Source organism: Gorilla gorilla, chromosome 5 (assembly GCF_029281585.2).
Source record: "Gorilla gorilla gorilla isolate KB3781 chromosome 5, NHGRI_mGorGor1-v2.1_pri, whole genome shotgun sequence".
In the NCBI taxonomy this organism is placed as follows: domain Eukaryota; kingdom Metazoa; phylum Chordata; class Mammalia; order Primates; family Hominidae; genus Gorilla; species Gorilla gorilla.
Genome location: NC_073229.2, coordinates 97,235,969 through 97,257,378, shown reverse-complemented (window position 1 = coordinate 97,257,378; position 21,410 = coordinate 97,235,969). Strand labels below are relative to the sequence as shown.

Below are 21,410 nucleotides of genomic sequence, written 5' to 3'. Positions count from 1 at the left end.
TTTTTTTTGAGAAAAAGTCTTGTTTTGTCACCCAGGCTGGAGTGCAGTGGTGCGATCTTGGCTCACTGTAACCCTGTAACCACCACCCCTATTGGGTTCAAGCAATTCTCATGCCTCAGCCCCGCAAGTAGCTGGGATTACAGGACCGCACCACCACACTCAGCCAATTTTTGTATTTTTAGTAGAGACGGGGTTTCACCATGTTGGCCAGGCTGGTCTCAAACTACTGGCCTCAAGTGAGCCGTCTGCCTTGGCCTCCCTAAGTGCTGGGATTACAGGGGTGAGCCATTGCTTCTGGCCTCCAAATACCATTTTTATATGGTCCAAGCCTCTCTAAATGTTGACATACACTAGAGGACTAATACTACTTTGTGTTGCCTTTGCTCTGTGCAGTGTTCATTTGCTAAGTCATGAAAGGAAAAGACTTTGCCATGGGCTGTCCTGGTTGGGCTCCAAATTTTGAAAGGCTATTGGAGGTTCATTCATTGAGGCAGTGCTTATATTTGTAATGCAGTTTGTGTGTCATTTACATCAATGAATATTTACTGTGTGTTTATGCAGTTTACTTTTGTGCTGTAATGCAGGTGGTGGTGCGGGAAGAGATGATGAGATACATGTAGACACATGGATCTTTACAGCTCTTCTTCAAGGTCCCTTTGGCTTTCTTGCCTTTAAGCCTAGTAGGGGAGAGATGAAACTACTACCTCACAATAATGATAATAATAGTGTTATTTTTTGAAATTTGTCTTCCTGTATTCATATGTTGAAACTTAATCACCAGTGTGATAGTATTAAGATGTGGGAACTTTAGGAGGTGATTCATTTATGAGGGTGGAGCCCTCATGAATGGGATTAGCGACCTTATAGAAGGGCTGGAGTGAACTAGGTAGGCCCTCCTACCCTCTGGTCTTTCTACCATGTGAGGACATAGCATTTGTCTCTTCTGGGAGACTCAGTAGCAAGGTGCCATCTTGAACTTCCAACCTCCAGAACTGTGAGAAACAAATTTCTAGTCTTTATTGGTTATCCAGTCTCAGGCGTTTTTTATAGTAGTGCAAATAGACTAAGACAAATAGCAACTGCTCATTGAAATTTACACCGGGTACTTAGGTGCAACTTCTGCATATACTAATTTTCATACTTAGAGCAACTTTACAAGTTGTTAGTGGTATTATGACCAATTTTCAGATGCAGAAATTAAGGCTTGGAGAGGGTAAGTACCTCATTTGAGGCCATGAAGGTGGCAAGTGGAGCTAGTAAGTTGCAGAGGATGACATTAGAATCCAGTTCCCTGAGGCTCCAAAGCCCATGCCCTTTGCATTGCATTACTCAGTATCAGAACGAGTTTGGGGTTAAATTGTGACCACAATATGTCAGGAGAGACAGGGCAAAGAGCTCACTACACGTTGTGTGTTGCCTGATGTGTACAGCCTGCTCCTGTCAGATACATGTTTTCTCCAGAGAAGTTTGCCCCAGTTGGAATGAGAGTACGTTGATTAACTCTGTGTTTGACAGTTGGTTCTGACTCAGTGGTGACCTTCAGAGTAGCCAGTTTGCTGGATTGAACACCCACACAGCACAGTCTTTTTAGCCCATAAACATTGTGCCCATGGTTTGACGACATTCTTTCCAGGAATTGTTCATAGTTTCTCTGATTTTATTGTAACCTGCTCTTAGTTGCTGTAGTAGGATGAATAGAGTCACCCCAAGATTTATGTCCACGTGGAACATCGGAATATGACCTTAGTTGGAATAAAGGTCTTGCAGATGTAATTATGTAAGGTTCAAAATGAGATCACACTGGATTGGGGGGGACCCTAAATGCAGCAAAAATGTCTTTATGAAACAGAAAAGGCAAAGACATAGGGACACAGAGAAGATGGAAGCAGAGACTGGAGTGATGCATCTACAAGCTAAGGAACACCAGGGATTGTTGGCCACCACCAGTTGTTAGGAGAGAGGCAGGGGATGGTTTCTCCCACAGAGCTTCCAGAAGGAAGCAACCATAATGATCCCATGATTTCAGACTTCTGGACTCCCGTACTGTGAGATAATACACTTCTGTGCTTTCAAGCCACCTGATTTGTGGTAATTTGGGATGGCAGTCCAAGAAATGAATACAGCTGGGAAAACTTTCCCTAATGGCTTCCAATTCTTTACTCCAGGACAATAATGATGATGATAGTAATAAGAGTTTTTTTTTTTTTAGAGAAATCTAATTATGTGCCAAGAACTTTAATTAATTGTAACCCCATGAAGTGGTTTTTTTTTTTTTTTTGAGACAGAGTCTCGCTCTGTCACCCAGGCTCAAGTGCAGTGGCATGATCTCGGCTCACTGCAAGCTCCGCCTCCCAGGTTCACGCCATTCTCCTGCCTCAGCCTCCCAAGTAGCTGGGACTACAGGTGCCCGCCACCACGCCCAGCTACTTTTTTTGTATTTTTTTTAGTAGAGTTGGGGTTTCACCATGTTAGCCAGGATGGTCTCGATCTCCTGACCTCGTGATCCATCTGCCTTGGCCTCCCAAAGCGCTGGGATTACAGGCGTGAGCCACCACACCCGACCTGAGTGTGTTTTACCATTACCTCTTGTTTTATAGGTTGTGAAAGTGAGGAACAGAAGGCTAAGAAACTTGCCGAGCGACACCTGGAGAATAAATGACAGAATGAGAACTTTAACCCCAGCAGTTGGGTTCTGGAGCTGTCTGACCCTGAGCCTCACCTCTGATGGCTTCCAGATTTGCCCTTCTTGTATTTCTGTCTCTCTTTTTTTTTTGAGACGGAGTCACCCAGGCTTAAGTGTAGTAGCACAATCTCGGCTCACTGCAACCTCCGCCTCCCGGGTTCAAGCAATTCTCCTGCCCCAGCCTCCCGAGTAGCTGGGATTATAGGTGCCCACCACCACACCTGGCTAATTTTTAAATATTTAGTAGAGACGGGGAATCACCATGTTGGCCAGGCTGGTCTTGAACTCCTGACCTCAGGTGATCTGCCCGCCTCAGCCTCCCAAAGCGCTGGGATTACAGGCGTGAACCACCACATGGGGTTGCCCTTCTTGTATCTCTTATTGGTATCTGAGTTCCCATCTCCTGCATTACATTTTTCTTCACAGGGCTGGTGCACTTGGCATGGTGTGGACCCTATATCAAATCCAGAGGAGATTTGATTTTGAGCAATGTGGTCACCATGGCCGTGTGCTGGGCCAGACCACACCCAAAGGAGCCTTGGAAATATACAGACCCTGGAAATTCAAGGGGGGTGTGTAAGGGATGGGGAAAGGTCAGGTGGAATAGAGGACTCATATACAGGCTGGGTGGCTGACAAAACTGAAGCCACCAGCCATCATTATAGAGCCCTGGGAGATGCCCAGATGTTAGCTCCCCAAAGGAAATATTGAATAACAAACTTTATCAAGAGTCCCAGTACAGCTGGGCATGGTGGTTCATTCCTTTAATCCCAGCACTTTGGGAGGCTGGGGCAGGAGGATTGCTTAAGGCCAGGAGTTTGATATGAGCCTGGGCAACTCTGTCTCTACAAATAATAATATTAATAAAAATAAAAAAAGCCAGGCATGGTGGTGTGTATGCCTGTAGTCATTCAAGCTACTCAGGAGGCTGAAGAGGGAGAATAGCTTCAGCCCAGGAGTTCGACGGTGCAGTTAGCTATGATTGTACTACTTCACTCCAGCCTGGGCAACAGAGTGAGACACAGTCTCTTAAAAAAAAAAAGATTCCCAGTACAGAATTCACAAGAGCGTTTTATGCTGTCCTTCAAAACAGAGGCATATGACTGCTTTACCTCATCTGAAACTGAATGAGAGGTACTTCTATCTTAGTCTCTTCTCATATCTCAGAAAGTTGGGGAACACTGGAGTGGTTACAAGACAGATCCTGCAAGCCTATATTAATAATTTCTGTATTTGAAAACACTATATAACCAGCCATAATATGATAATGCAGGTCCAAATAATGAAATAGCATAAAATATAGAGTCCTTTAAATTTGAGGTTAATGGAAAACTTTCTTTCAGCAGATGTTTACTGTCACAATAAGCACAAAAGTAAAGATAGTGAAACTATATTGTTCACACATAAATGAACCTGTGAACATCCCAAATGATTACAAGACATTACTTCCCAGCCTAATGTTGCACTCCCCATCAACATCCTGTACCCCAATAAGAGACTCATCCTGTTTAGGAACAGGGCTGGACAGAGGATGAGAGTCGGTCATCAATTACATTATACTCAAATGCATCTGATTGTGCAGTTTTATACAGCACTTTATAACTTGATTGTTTAAGCCATAAATTAAACACTCAATCCTGCTTTTTTTTGGGTAGGTGTAGTTAGAGCAAATGAATAGGAAATATATCTTTGCTGGCATGTGTTGAGGCAGGAGTGAATTAGGGAATTTTTTTTCTTGCTTCAAAGCTACAAAAATGAGCAAGATGCTGTCTTTCTGCTTCATAAGTACACCAAGTCCTCACTTAATGTCTTCGGTAGGTTCTTGGAAATTGTGACTTTAAGTGAAATCACATATAATGAAAATGATTTTACCATAGCTATTTGATCTAAAGAAGAGTTAAAGTCCTATGGCATATTTCTGGTCACAAAAACGTCACCAAATTTCTACATAAAGACACAAAACACAATATTAAACACTGAAACAAATGTGAGCTACATATACACTTAAGAAAGATTAATAAAAACAAGTAAGATAATTATTTACCTAATTTTTGGTTAATCAGTGAGTGACAGTGGTCATAATGGCGGGAGGTTAAATCAAAGAATAAATGATTGCATAGCGAAAATTAGAAGGGGCACCTCCTACCACTATACAGTTAAAAAAACAAGAGCAAATATTGGTGGGCTTGCTGAGTGCTTTCCTACTGCATCAGTTGTTGTGTATTTGTTTGATTATCATAGGCTATTTATTTACTTATTTATTTATTTTATTTTTGAGACAGAGTCTTGCTCTTTAGCCCAGGCTGGAGTGAAGTGGTGCGATCTTGGCTCACTGCAACCTCCGCCCCCTCGGTTCAAGCGATTCTCCTGCCTCAGCTTCCCAAGTAGCTGGGATTACAGGTGCCTGCCACCATGCCCAGCTAATTTTTTGTATTTTTAGTAGAGACGGGGTTTCACCATGTTGGCCAGGCTGGCCTTGAACTCCTGACCTCAGGTGATCCACCGGCCTCAACCTCCCAAAGTGTTAGGATTACAGGTGTGAGCCACCATGCCCGGCCTATTTAGTTATTTTTAACCAAACTCATTTTACTGCCAGATGTATGGTTATTGATTATTATATATTTTTTGAGACAGCGTCTCCCTCTGTTGCCTAGGCTAGAGTGCAGTGGTGTGATCATAGGTAACTGCAACTTCAACCTCCTGGGCTCAAGTTATCCTCCCTCCTTAGCCTCCCTAGTAGCTAGGACTACAGGCACAGGTCACCATGTCTGGCTAGTTTTTATTTTTATTTTTTAATTCTTTGCAGAGATGGAGAGGTCTTGTTATGTTGCCCAGGCTGGTCTTGAACTCCTGATCTCAAATGATCCTCCCACTTAGGCCTCCCAAAGTGTGGAATTACAGGTGTGAGCCACTGAGTCTGGTCTGACACATTTTGATTTTACAATAATTTGTATTCATTCATTCATTCATTCATTCATTCATTCATTCATTTATTTTCCAACCCACTTATTCCAGTTCAGGGTCGAGGGTGGCTGGAGCCCATCCTGGCAGCGGAGGGCACAAGGCAGCTAACAGCCATGGACAGGGCACATCTCAGAGCAGAGCATGCTCACACACACCCCCACACTCACTCAGATGAGGATCATTTAGACATGTCAATGAACTTCAGTGCACAGCTTTGGGATATGGGAGGAAACCAAAGAACCTGCAGAAAACCCATGCAGGCCTGAGGAGGTTGTGCTAACTCCACACAGACAGTGGTCCAGCCAAGAACCAATTTTTTTTTCCTCATCCATCTAACAAAACGATGTTGAAGGAAACAATTTTATTTGTGGACCTGCTATATCTTGAGTTGTCAATTTTATTTCCAGTGAAGTTAATAACACATTAAATGTCTTTCTTATTACTCCTAGGGGCTTAAACCCCTCTGAATGCTAAGGTACCTAGGAGGGGCTATATTTCCAGCTGAGGCTGGCCCTCTGTTCTCCAACTACACATTTGCCTCTCTGTCCTGGTATTTTGGGAGATGTAGGTTATGGGACCGTGAACTCTTGTGAGCACCTAGTCAAAACCTACTCAGAAAAGGGCAAAATGCCAATGGAATAAGGTCCTCCCCAAAGTCCTGCTCTCTGTGAGGGATCCTCTTGGGATCCTCTCTGGCAGAGCTAGCCCCATGAATGATCCATGCTTGGCATTAGGGAGAAAAATAAATATAAAATACAACTGTTTATCTTCCCCAAGCCTTTCCTGTTTCCTATTGATTAGCAGCGTTCAGGATTTGCTTTCAAGTACTCTGTTCCCTGACATTTAAAAATATCTAAGCTGGCCGGGTGCGGTGGCTCACGCCTGTAATCCCAACACTTTCAGAGGCTGAGGCAGGTGGATCACCTGAGATCAGGAGTTCGAGACTAGCCTGGCCAACATGGTGAAACCCCATCTCTACTAAAAATAAAAAAAATAAAAAAAATTAGCTGGGCATGGTGGTAGGCACCTGTGATCCCAGCTACTTGGGAGGCTGAGGCAGGAGAATTGCTTGAAAGTGGGAGAAGGAGGTGGCAGTGACCCAAGATCGCACCATTGCACTCTAGTCTGGGTGACAAGAGTGAAACTCCATCTCTAAATAAATAAATAAATAAAAATAAAATAAAAAGATCTAAGCCAAATTTTGAATTTTGAAAAACTACTAATTGCTACTTTCTATACTGTTTGGAAAGGACCACTTGGACTTTAGATGATGAAGAGAGAGGATGGTAAAGAAGACCATTTTGGAAACTTCTGCTATGTCCAAAAACCATATTTCTATTTCCACTATGAAATTTTACCATCAAGTTGAAGGTATTCATGGAAGAAGGACAGGTAGTTTCTAGTTCTTTTTCTTAGTCACCTTCTTTTACGGATTAGATTCTTTCTGCATTTCTTTTTAAAAATCATTCTATTTTTCATTGATACATAGATGTACATTTTCTTGGAGTACATGTGATAATTTATTACATTCATAAAACCTGTAAAGATCAAGTCAGTGTACTTGGGCTATCCATCATCTTAAATATCTGTCTTTTCTTTATGCTAGAAACATTTGAATTATTCTTTTCTAGCTATTTGAGCTATTTGAAATATACAACAGATTATTGTAAACTATAGTCACCCTACTGACCTATCAAACGCTAGGACTGATTTCTTCTATCAAACTGTAGCCATTCATTAACCTCTCTTCATTCCCATTCTTCCAATTCCCAACTTCTCTTCCCAGCCTCTGGTAACCACCAGTCTAAGCTCTGTCTTTATGAGATCCACTTTTTTCGGTCCCACATATGAATGAGCACATATGATCTATTTCTTTCTGTGCCTGGCCCATTTCACTTAACATAATGGCCTCCAGTCCTATCTATGTTGCTGCAAATGACAGGAATTCATTCTTTTTAATGGATGAATAATATTTCACTGTGTATCTATACCACATTTTCTTTATTCATTCACTGACGGGCACTTAGGTTAAGTCCATATTTTGGATATTGTGAATAGTGTTGCAATAAACATGGGAGTACAGATATCTCTTCAATATATTGACTTCTTTTCTTTTGGATATCTTCTTTGCATTTCTTGATGAAATGATTACAGTGGGTTTCAACCTTGGCTGCACATTAAAATCATTTGGGGAGTGTTAAAAAAAATCCCAATAATGAGGATGCTCTCAAGACCACTAACATTAGAAACCAAAGGCTAGGACCCAGGTGTTGGAGTTCCCAGCTCTCTGGAAGAATGCGATGTATGGCCAAGGGCAAAGACTACTGGTTGTAGGTAGAAAAATGACATCTCCTGGTCTCCTTCAGCCAGAGCTGAGCAGTGTGTTTGGCTAATCCGCCATCCTGTGTTCCTTGGTGCTGCTGATATATTTTGCAGAGGAGCAATTTGGGACAACATACGTGCCTCACAAGACAGCAGTAAATGACTACATCATAAAAAACAGAAAAACACTTTAAAAATCCTTTGATGAACTGGTGATATAGGAGCAAGGTTTTGTCCTATCACAACATTCTAGTCATCTTTAATTGAGCTTGAAGGCCTCAGCCTGCTGAATTCCAGTCATTGTCTTCTACCCGCAGCCATCAAAAAACCCCTCTTCTCAGGCTTTGGCCCTCTTTCTCTTTTAAAGAAATCACTACTGCTTTTAAACGCAAGCAGCTTACACAGTCACAGACAAAAATAAAACCCAATTGTCAAAAACATAGCAGAAACACTTGTTTTGTCTGTGGAGGAATAATAACGTCCTCACATTTGGGGCAATAGAAGAAATTATAAAGGAGAGAGCTGGCAGCTTTGATCATGAAGACAGACCATGTTGCTACCCACAATAACTAAATTACAATGCCAAAAATTCTTCATTAGGGAAGAATTCCAAAATATAAAAAAGGCTTAATATCCACAATGTGTAAGGAACTTATCTGAATGAATCACAATCCAAAATATATATGTACAAATAAGTCAGTCAGGAAAGACTAGCAAAAAATAACTGAAAATTATTCAGCCTTACTAGAAATTTAAAAATTGTAAATTAAAAGCATGAACTTATACCAATTTAATTTGCAAAAGAATAATAACTAATAAAAATTGAGATGAATTTGGTACACTTTGACATTGCTGGTGACAATATAAATTGGATTAAATTTTTATGACAATAAAATACTTAAAGTATAATCAGCAATCTTTTTATTTTTATTTTTGATTTTTAAACTTTTAAGTTCAGGGGTACATGAGAAGGTTTATTATATCGGTAAACTCAGGTTTGTTGTACAGATTATTTAATCACCCAGGAACTATCCAACAGTTACTTTTTCTGATCCTCTCTCTCCTCCCACCATCCACCCTCAAGTAGGCCTCAGTGTGTGTTGTTCCCCTCTTTGTGTCCATGTGTTCTCCTCATTTAGCTCCCACTTAAAAGTGAGAACATGTGGTATTTGGTTTTTTGTTCCTGTGTTAGTTTGGTGAGGATAATGGCCTCCAGCTCCATTCGTGTTCCTGCAAAGGACATGATCTCATTCTGTTTTATGACTGCATAGTATCCATGGTGTGTATGTACCACATTTTCTTTATCAAATCTGTCACTGATGGGCACTTAGATTGATTCTATGTCTTTGCTATATAATCAGCAATCTTACAATTTTATACAAGGTAAGTTTCCTTTGTAAAATAAGTTCAAAAAGAATAGAAATGTAGCTTAATGCAATAATGCAAATATGTTTATCATATAAGTTTCAATGCCCTAAAGTAGAAAACTGCAAATTATAGTAAATTATAGCATTTGATCATGCAGGTGTAGTACACAGCTCTGAAAAAGGCAATTATGAATAGTATGTAATAACATGAAAATATTTAAAAATGTGCAATGAAATTAAAATATGAAACTACTTATGTTGATTATAACTATGTACAATAGTATGTGAAAAGAAAAGTAGCTAGAAGAGAATATGTAAAAATAAAATTAGCTGTACTAGTGCATGAGATTATAAATTATTTATACTTCATTTAAAGTTTCCTAAGGAATTTAAGAATTTTTCCATCACAAAAATAATGTATACTTTTTGATATGAAGTATTTGAAAAATAGGAAAACAGAATGAAGAAAAAAAATCTTCCAGGCCGGGTGCGGTGGCTCATGTCTGTAATCCTAGCACTTTGGGAGGCTGAGGCGCGCGGATCACCTGAGGTCAGGAGTTCGAGACCAGCCTGGCCAACATGGTGAAACCCCGTCTCTACTAAAAAGACAAAAATTAGCCAGGCGTGGTGGCGGGCGCCTGTAGTCCCAGCTACTCGGGAAGCCGAGGCAGGAGAATCGTTCGAACCCGGGAGGCGGAGGTTGCGTGAACCGAGATCGCGCCATTGCACCCCAGCCTGGCGACAGAGGGAGACTCCGTCTCCACAAAAAAAAAAAAAAAAAAAAAAAAAAAAAAAAAATCTTCCAAAGTTCCAGGACTTAAAGGCAACCATGCCCACTCAACGCTGAGGCCGGCGCCGCCGCCGTGCTCGCCCGGACGTTCCCTTCCCGCCGCCCCGCCCCGTCCCCCGCACCAGAAGCAACCTGTAGCGGGAGGGCGAGCGCGGCCGCAGCACCCGCACTGGCTCCAGCGCGGGTTCCGGCGGCGTCCTGGAAGAGGAGGCCCGGACACTATCAGCGGCCTCCCCATGGACATTAAACCCAGAGAACCCTACTTGATCTTCCGGCCGTTCAAGGGGTATGAAGAGTCCCTACTCAAGCTCACCGCGAGACAGCCTGTTTTGTGATCTTTGACAGCGGGGCAGGAGCAGAAGCGGCCAAAAATGCGCTGAACGATATTCGCTTAGATCCCGAAAACCCACAGATCATGAGGCTAGAGTTTGCCAAAGCCAACACCAAGATGGCCAAGAGCAAGCTAATGGCAACTCCAAATCCCACCAACATGCACCCCACCTAGGAGCACACTTACTTCATCGCTCGGGACCCCTATGACCTGATGGGGGCTGCTCTGATGCCTGCATCCCCAGAGGCCTGGGCCCTTATCCTTTGTACACCACAGAGCTGACCCCAGCCATCACCCATGCTGCGTTCACCTACCCAGCTGCCACTACCGTTGCCGCCGCCCTCCATGCCAGGTGCGCTGGTTCCCTTCCTCTGACACCACCCAGCAAGGATGGAAGTATCGTCAGTTCTGTTAGTTCTTCAGTCTGGTCACCGGGGAGTTGGTTCTGGGAATCTGTGGTGGTGCCGGGACAGGCGCCCTGAGCTCCCACCGCCACAGCCCCCGGGCGGCCTGTGCAGAGCTGCCGCTGCCCCCCAGAAATTGTGAATCCTAAGCCTGACTCAGAGGACTCCTTCCTGTTTCCCCTTCCTCCTCTTCCTCAGCCCTTTTCTGCATACTCAAGCCTTTCTCCAACGCCTCCCAGGAGGATTTGGGGACCTTCTCGCTGAGGCGCTCAGATCCAGCTCGGAGGATCACTTGGACCCTGCAAGGCCTGACCTCCCACCCAACTTTGCTTCGGTAGCTCCCGCTCGAGGAAACGAGGCGTTTAATTTTGCATGTTTCCTGGCACGAATGAAGACGCTTACGCTTGTGTATATGTGAGTGTACAGTTTGTTTTCACGCTGTCACCATAGCAACAGGTCCTGGCCCCCGGTGGTTCATCCTGCCTGGCCTCTCTCTGCTCGCCTCGCCCCTGCACCCACCACGCTTCAGGGAGGCCCGAGCCCCCAGCCCCGTGGCCCCACACGCTTCCAGACACAGCGCCTGCCTCCACCCAACAGATAGATGGCGTTTGCCTTTTCCTTTCAAATTGGGCTTCTCTGCTCCTATCTTCTCGGATGCGCCAACAGTCATAGGAATGCCCTCTCTGCCGTACTGTTCACCTCTCCACAGTCACTCTGCCTGCCGCTGCTCCTCATTCTTTCCAAACCTTGAAATCAACCAAAACGTGAAAAATATTTTTGTACTCTGTAACAAAATATTTATGCATCATCATAAAAAAGGCAACCATTATTGTGATATGTTACTTACAGTGAAAGTGTGAGGGCTAGAAGTTCACAATTCATTTTTGTTTTTGTTTTCGTTTTTTTTGAATGGAGTCTCATTCTGTTGCCCAGCTGGAGTGCAGTGGTGTGATCTCGGCTCACGCCAACCTCTGCCTCCCGGGTTCAAGCTATTCTCCTGCCTCAGCCTCCAGAGTAGCTAGGACTACAGGTGCGCACCACCACGCCTGGCTATTTTTAGTAGAGATGGGGTTTCACCATGTTGGCCAGACTGGTCTCGATCTCCTGACCTCAGGTGATCTGCGTGCCTTAGCCTCCCACAGTGCTGGGATTACAGGCATGAGTCACTGCGCCCAACCTCACAATTCATTTTTATTTTAGGAATTTAAATAAAGTATGTGATGATTCTATTTCATTATGCTATGGGGAACACATATTAAAATGGCTACTATTAATGGTGGTGATAACTAATTTATTACATCCCGTAATGAATTATAATTTACTTTCCAAGGGTTCCTTCTTTCTGCTGCTGGTTGTATTTAAATTACTCACCCCCTGCCACCCTCTGCTATCATTTCTCAAAACCTTAAATATCATCCTAGATTTAGAGTTACCATTTTAGACATGTGCTAGTCCAAAGACAATTCCTTTAATCCAACTAGAGTTTAGAGTAACTGCTTGGGCCCTGATGCAGTAGCACAATTTCATTTCACTAAGTCCTTGGCTAAGGACTTTTCTTCCTGTTCCATGTTAGATGCTGCTAAGTAACCAAGAGACAAACTAGGTCCTCAAGGCATGAATAAGGAACCCAGAAAAATACTCTGGATAATGTATTTTTTACTCTAGATGTTTTTCCTTTCAAATAGTTTTTATTTTCACTTTGTTTTTCTCTCATTATAATAGTAATACATGTGCATTGTAGAAACCTTGAAAATTTGAATTTTAAATTAAATCACAAAGAAAGAAAAAAAATTCACCTGTGGTTTTAACACTCTAAGACAAATCCTATCAAGTTTTGGTATATTCCCTTCCAATCTCTTCCTGTACATCAATTGATGTTTAATGTCAAAGTCAATTTCTCATCATAGATGGAAACTTAAACATCTCTGGTTGCCTTGGGAAGGAAGTTGGTTTTGATGGCCCAGAAGCTCCCATTCAGCCTCATCTTCTGATGGCCTTTCCATCCCATTCTCCAGCCACACCAAATTCCAACTGCTTTTCTAGGTGTTGTTCAAGCGTCATCATCATTGGACATTCTCCCAAGGGGTATCGTCTACACACCCTCATCCATCCTCGTTGCTTTTCTTATTTGTTTGGCTGGTAATTTCTAGGTGCTGAATTTGTGATGCGCAGATTATAATATGCATGGGGCACCAACAATAGCAAGGGACACTCACAATGTGGAGAACATCAGAACAATTAGAACACACCATTTTAATTTCAGCCTACATGTAACTTTTGTGGCACTTTGAAAACCATAACTTTATTTTGCAGTCTAGCAATTTCTTTTATTTTGAGAGGTCCTAAGCACAGAGGATGAAGTGTGCAGGGTGGCGTGATGGAGTTTAGAGCCTCGGGCTTAGCTCTGGAATGACAAGCCTTTCAAGAGTCTACCACCTCTGAAGGAAGACTGATGCAGTCCTTCCTTTACTATGTATGCCTCTGTCTTCTCAGTTATTACACTGTATTATATTTCATTGTTTACAAGCCCCTTTCCTTGTTAGACAGTGAGCTCCATGAGGGCAGGACCATGCCTTGTCATTCATGGGATTTTGGCCTTATTATTTTCTGTTGTACTATGGTTAATTTTTTTGTTTTGTTTTTGTGATCATTCATGACTAGGTATACTTCAAAATCCTACTGTGAAAAAAACCCAAAATTTCCACATAATGTTTACTTTTTATAAACATTTTAAATAGAATCTTCCCCTATTAGCCCATGAAAATATTTAAGAGGCAAAAGAAGTTTAAAGTAAAAGAATGAGTAACTTTTATAGTAGAACTTGGGAAATATTTGTTGAATAAATATAGTATGCTGCATGTTTATTTTTAGGTGGAAATGCAATCTGTAAGCCCACTTTAAATTCTTGGATCTATATATTTATAATTAGTAAATAATAGAAGAATGTTCACATTGGTACAAAAGGAAGAGGGATCTCTCTCTCTCTCTCACTGTATCATCCATATTAATATAAAAAAGAAGGCAATCCAGACTTAGTTTTTCTCTTCAGGAACAATGTAACACTAATGGAAATCTAAATACTTTACAGCAAGATAGCATTACTTCACATGTCACTTTTGGATATTTCACACCTATCACCTTTTCCAAACTGACATTTATCCCAATACTTTATATTGCTGGTACTGTAGCAACAAATAGTAAAATCTCAATCATGTGACCATTGTTTACTCAATTCTGAATCTTAGGAGATTTGGAGTAATAGCTTACAAGTGAGTTTTTTAAAATTAAGAGTTAGAAAATCATCTCACTGAGTTCCCATAGAAATAAAAGATAATGCTATAATAAAAATTTTGATGCATCTGTGAACACACTCTCATTACATTTTTTCTAGGCTGTAGAAATGATACAATATTTGAAAAAAATTCTGAAAATTAGTTTTTATTGAAAAAAAAAGCCTCTAGGTATCCATATCTGCAGCACATATTGGTTTCAAAGTTAAATATCCTTTTGAGCTTTAAAAGCAATATTCTAGTTAAAGAGCTAATTTTAATATTTTGAACAGGTAATTGCATTTTCCATGCATTTTTGCCAAAGTAGACGCAATTTGGAGAGCAAACTTTTTTTTTTTTTTTTTAGTGGAATTGAAGATTACAGATTGATACAGATTGCATAACTTAGTGCTGGGATTACTTGTTATTTTTATTATTTTTTATTTTACTTATTTAGTATTATGACATTCTTGACATAAAAATTTGGGACCTAGAATAAATAATCCTAGTACTCAAAACAGAAATGAAGGATACATTCAAATGCAGTATTACAGGAAGTGTAGCTTACCTTTTTTTTTCTAAAGAGATAGACTTAGAGCTTCCTATGTATACCACATTCTGAAAAAATGTCCTCATATGTCTTCAAAACTCTCACAGCTCTATGGGAGGCTTTCATAGCAAAGAGAAAATATGACTAGCCTTTGACTGAACTTGATTACTTTTTGTTGGCCTGGACTAACTGACTTTTTTGGCTTTCATCCACAATAAGGATTATAGTTTATGCTGTGATTCAGCACACACACATACAAAGATGCACACATACACATATAATTAAGATAGAAGTTCCTTTCTGGGTTAAGATGGTAGATTGAACATATACAGCTAATCTTGCTCCTTTTGAAAAACCCACTAAAACTATAGTGATGAAATACTTTAAAAAAAGACATAAACCCATAAAAGAAGAGAAAAGGAAAGGAGATGACAACAACATAATTTTGGAAGTGGGAAAGCAGATGGACAAGTTAGGTAACTGACTAGCTGACACCAGAGAGAAAACCCTATGCCAACACTGAGAAAAGCTAAGAACAACAAGATTTACACTTTGGAAAACTCAAAAGGCTCAGGAATTGGCAACATTAGGTACTTCTTGATCCAAGCATAAAGAGGGGATAACTAAGATAAGGAAGGTTGCGTGCAATCTCTCCCAGACTCCTGGGCATATGGTCCTCTCCTATTCCAGCAGAAGATAGAAATCTTTAGATGAGAGTTCACCCCTTCATCCAAAGATACGTCCAACACAGTCAAAGGACAGGTATTAAACCAAAAGCTGGGATATTAAGTGATCATACACAGATTGAATGTTGAGGATCCACCACAACCTGCTCGCTATCATAATAATGGTAGTAAGACCTTTTCCCTCTAGGAGTTTGAGTAGCTACTCTCTGGGGAATCTGATCAGTGCAAGAAAAAAGAGCTAAAGATACTGTTGCCAGGAATTCCCCCAAAAGTGGTTGACTCAGGTCAACCTATGGTGAAGATCAAAGTTAATCAGCTCTAATACACTCAGAAACTCCAGTCACCCTTCTAGTCTCCAACATTTTATTATGAGAAAACATTCAATTTACTATGTAGCTAAGGAAATCTTCCAACACAAAAATGGAGATCAAAAGCAACTAGAAGGTAACAGAAACTAAGGAAATGAAAATTTCAAAACATTGTCATTAATATCTTCACAGATATAAGGCAAAATACTCTATCCATGCAACAAAAATAGGATACTAAAATAAATGAACCCTTAGTCAAAAACAACAAAAACAAAGGACCTTAGAAATGATAGCAGAAATGAAAATCTTAGTAAGAGGTTTGGATGATAATATTAGCTAAAACTCCTAGAAAGTAGGACAAAAAGACAAAGAGGTAGAAAATGAAAGAGGAAGGATAAGAAAATCGGGGCCAGTATGCAAGTCCAACTTTCAAATAACAGATTTTCGTATCTTTATTATGAGAAATATCTTCATATTTTCGCTCTTCTTTCAGAGAAAATGAAGGGAGAAAAAAAAACCCAATAAGATATTCTAGAATGGATACGAACTATTTCCAGACATACAAGCTCTTAAAAATTTTGCCTTCCAGACAGTCTTCTCAGGAATGTATGATAGGATGTACTTCATCAAAATGGCAAAGTAAACCAAGAGAGTGGGAGACACAGCCACAGAACAGGGTGACACAGAGAAACGCAACAGGAGTCAGCAGGGTGACAGTGAAGGAAAATTCCCGTGTGAAAGCAGTGTGTCAGGTGGAGAGGGAAATTGGTCCAGATAGGACTAGTGTGAATTGAGGGACAGACACATTGACAGCTGTCATCATCATGCCTTCTGTCATCATGTCATCTTTTTATGTAAAAAAAATTGGATTTTTACTGTGTGAAATAATGGAGTGAATCAAGAAAGACAAAAACACGAGATCCTGAAAGCTGAGAATCCAATCTAGAAGAAAATAAAAGGGAATTCAAAAGATAATGGCTGTGCAGTAGGCTTAGAGAGCAGCCAGCTCAAGTAAAAGGAGAATGGAGGTTTCCAGAATGTGTTCTCAAAGAAAAGTCACAATGGGACCGATTGGTTACCTGACGCAATTTACCTTGTGGAAAATATTACTGAGAGATTATTGAAGATGTGGGAAGAATTATGAAAACAGCAACAATGAACAAGGTATTTATTTACTACAGGAAAAGCAAAAGGTAAGAAACAACCATAGTGCAGTGTAATATGTATACATAATGTAGACGCTGAATTTTGACTTCTCAAAAAACTATAGTGACTTACATTGAAAGGTTGGGAGGGTCTGCAGAAGGAAGAGTGAAAAAAGAGTGAAATCTTCATTTACCAGAATAGAAAGTAAACAGTATTCAAAATGAATTAATCAGAAGTTAGCAGTACACTCATATTATTGGAAAAATATGGAGATATGTAAATATCAAGAGAAATAGCTAAAATAAATAGAAAATGGCTGCTCTTGGAAAGGTGGTCTAGGGATAGAGTGGGAGAGTTGAGGAAGAAAATCATTATATTCTGTAGCAAAGGGCTTATATCATTTGACTTTTATTATTTTAAATTGAACTTTCAATTTTGAGGTAATTGTAGATTCACATGTAATTTGTAAGACATAATACAGAGATTCTGTGTGCCCTCTATTCAGTTTCCTACAATGGTAACATCTTGCAAAACTATAGTGCAATATCACTGCCAGAATATTAACACTGATCCAGTCAGGATATAGACATTTCCATCACCACAAGGAGTCCTCATGTTGTCCTTTTAGAGCCACACCTCCTCCCTCCCAGCTCCCACCATGATTACTGGCAACCACTAATATGATATGCATTCCTATAATTTCAAGAATGTTACATAAATGGATACACACACACACACACACATATATATGTATACACTTCCCACACTACATTAATGTATATCAGTAATACTTAATAATTAATGATATGTGATCTTTTGGGATTGGTATATTTTCACTTGACATAATTCTCACAAGATTCAGCTGCATTGTTGTGTGTATCAATACTTCATTCATCTTTACTGCTGAGTAGTATTCCATAGCATGTATGTGCCACGATATGTTTAACCTTTTGCCTATTGGTTAAACTTTTCAATAGACAAAAGGTTAAACAAATTGTGGCACATACATGCTATGGAATATTATTCAGTTGTATTTTAAATATATATAGTACATATATAATATTATATGCAATATATTAATATATTATATGTAATATAATAATATATGTAATATATAATAAAATATATATTATATATATTAATATTACTCTGGGTTGTTTCTAGTTTTGGGTCATTACAAAGAAAGCTACTATGACCATGCATATATAGGATTTATGGGAACATAACAATTTCTCTGGGCTAAATACCCAAGAATAAAATTATTTGGTCAGATAGTAACTAACTGAATAGTTTTAAGAAACTACTAAACTGTTTTCCCACCAGCAATGTGTAAGTGATCCGGCTTCTTTGCATCTCCCCCAGCATTTTGTGTCGTCCCTGGTTTTTTTGTTTCAGCCATTCTGGCAGGTGTGTAGTGATATCTCCTGTAGTTTTAACTGGACTTTCCCCATGGGGCTAATGATATTAAACATCTTTTCTTGCACTTGTTTGCCATGTTTATATGCTCTTTGGTGAAATGTTCTTCACGTTTTCTGCCTATTTTCTTATTCAACTGGTGTTTTTTTTCCCCCTGTGGTGTTTTGAGGGTTCTTTATATATTCTAATCAGATATGTCATTTGTACATATTTTCTCTCAGTTTGCAGCTTGTTTTTTCATCCCCTTAGTCTCATTTGCAGAGCAAAGGTTTTTAATTCAATGAGGTCCATTCTATCAGCTTGCCTTCCTTCCTTCCTTCCTTCCTTCCTTCCTTCCTTCCTCCTTCCCTCCCTCCCTCCCTTCCTTCCTTCCTCCCTTCCTCTCTCTCTCTCTTTTTTTTTTTTTCGGAGTCTCCCACTGTCGCCCATGCTGGAGTACAGCAGCGCAATCTTGGCTCACTGCAGCCTCCGCCTGCCAGGTTCAAACAATTCTTCTGCCTACCTCCTGAGTAGCGGGGATTACAGGCAACTGCCACATTGCCCAGCTAATTTTTTGTATTTTTAGTAGAGACAGGGTTTCACCATGTTGGCCAGGCTGGTCTTGAACTCCTGACCTCGTGATTTGCCTGCCTCAGCCTCCCAAAGTGCTGGGATTACAGGCATGAGCCACCACACCCAGCCTGTCAGTTTTCTTTTTATGGGTAGTGCCTTTGTTGTCAAGCCTAAGAACTTTCTGCTGAGTTCTGGATCCCAAAGATCTTCTCTTACTTTTTTTCTAAAAGTTTTATGCTTTATATTTAAATCTGTGATTCATTTTGTGTTAATCTTTATTACTTGAGCTTTAAAACCAGGTATACATATACCACTTTGGTAAAACCAAAAATCTTTGAGTAAAACCTAAAAGGCTCAAGAAACGACACTGGCTCTTATTACTTGTGATGCATTCTATAATATGTATTTCCTATTCTGTCCTATCCTATCCCATTTTACAACAGATATGCCCATCTCATTCCATAACTTCTCATCCCATCTTGTTTCATTTCACTAAAAGAATGCTGATCATAACCCATTCATTTGATTTCATGACACTCTACCATAGCTTGAAAAGCATGGTAGATACAGTATTTTCTACCTGGTTCACATCCCTCAATTTTACTTTTCAGTATGTCTTCTTTCCTAACTTTTCTTTATCACCAATTCTATCTCAGATGTTTAAAAAAATCACCCACTGCTCTTTGACACAAAAAGTAAAAAACTATTTTTCCTGAGGTTTATTCCTTGCTCCCTTCTCAGTGCTTCCCTAGGAGGTGACCAGAACTGCACACAGTCTGCATTTCTACTTAACATGAGTCCTAAGAGAGCAAGGGCAGGCTCAACAGCCAGTTGAAATAAATTCTGGGAAAATGAGAGGCACTGTTGTTATTTTCTCACTTAAGTTCTATGCCTTTTTACAGTCACATCATAAATAGAACATCATCTCCTTATTCCTCACAAAACTAGATTCTCAGTGACTTTCTGAAATACTTTTTGATCTCAACAGTCATTACAAACTTTTAGTATATGGTTGATTATACCTATGGCAGGTAAAACATACTGTGCACAGGGCCTGCAACCACAGTAAACTAGGTTGCTGGGAGATTCAATCAAAATAATTATTGACCCATGTTTACCAAATACGCTAACCAGTACTTTTTTTGTGATTTGGTAAACTTGATTTTTCATTGTGTTTGTTCCCAGGCTTGCTAATTAGCAACATTCAGAAACACTAATTCACACTAATGAGGAAATCTATTCTGTAAGATACCACTGCACTTGAGTATTTCTCTTCACAATCAAAGACCCCATTTACACTGAGTAGGTAATTCATGCATCCTCAGCATCTTAAATTACATTAATTATGATATGAATGTCTCTAAGATTCTCTCTTAAAGATTGTCAATTAACCTTACTTACTGGCTAGCAGAAATGCTGGCAAAATTTCTTGGAATACTTCCTGACATTTAATTAAAAGGAATTTCTCTGTTTTGAGTGACAGTGTGAAGCACTAGAGAGTTTTCAAAAACAATTAATAAGGTCTCTACTGCTAAAATTGCTGATCATTCATCTAGTAACTGCCCATAAGGTGAAAAGAAAAACACATTAAAATTTGTTTTCTTTCTTCTTTTTAATTGCATATGTTATATATACTATCTTTATTCAAATGGAAACACTAGAATATGTTTTTATATGTTCCTTAAAAATTATTGCAACTGTAAAACAGTGGAGGAGTTTCATTATCTTCTTAGAGTCACTCAAATACTCACTTATTTGAATGCCTCAAACACTTGCTTATTGCTGAACTGTGATTCAGCAATAACGATTTTAATAATGTCATACCCTTTGCCTCTGTGATGCATCTCATTTGTGTGTGGGCTTTTTAAAACCCCCAAACAATTTTTATTAATAAAGCTTAATTGATTCCTGAATAATTAAATAGTAAACCATTTATTTGTTCACAATGTGTTCATTATTCATTCATTCAAAATAAATATTTTCCATACTTCTATTATTTGCCATGCACTGTGCTGTCATATAGCAAACCAATGTCTCTCTCTCTCAGAGTAACTGAAGTACTTCTGACAAAGGCAGTATTTCCACTGCCTTTATCTTTAATAAAGGAAGCAGTCCCTGATACATAGTATTATTTCTGTGATTACATGAATTATTCAACATGAGGACTCTTAAAACTCACTCCAAGGAATAAAGGACTAAAGTTTGTATAAGCATATAACTTTTAACCTTCCATTTACCACAGGTAGAAATTGCCATCAAGTACTGGAAGAAGGGAAGACAAATACATGCAAATTAAGCAAGTCCAGGATTTCAATTAGTCAAAAGTAATGCAGAAATCAGCATTAATTAATTAATAAATAATAACAATATATTTAATATATTGAGCACCTATTCTGTGCTGGGCATTGTACAAGAATTTTACACACATTATATCTTATTATTACTCACATAACCTTATTAGGTAGGTATCACTTCTACTACCCTAAAGAGAGAGAACAAATTAAAGTGGCAGTGAGGTTAAGTCGTTTGTCTCATCTCACCCAACCTAGTGGGGGAACTAGGATTTAAAACAAGTTCTGTTTTACTCCAAAACCATGCACTGTGTCTGATTAATTCAATTTT

General features: G+C 39.7%; 1 protein-coding gene and 1 pseudogene across 3 annotated transcripts in view; one reads left to right on the top strand and one right to left on the bottom strand.

The window, feature by feature from the left end:
* Positions 1 to 21,410, bottom strand: part of KCNQ5 (potassium voltage-gated channel subfamily Q member 5) — a 579,108-nt gene that overhangs the window by 30,363 nt on the left and 527,335 nt on the right. The window lies entirely within an intron of this gene.
* Positions 1,174 to 11,272, top strand: LOC109027151 (RNA-binding protein with multiple splicing 2-like; annotated as a pseudogene).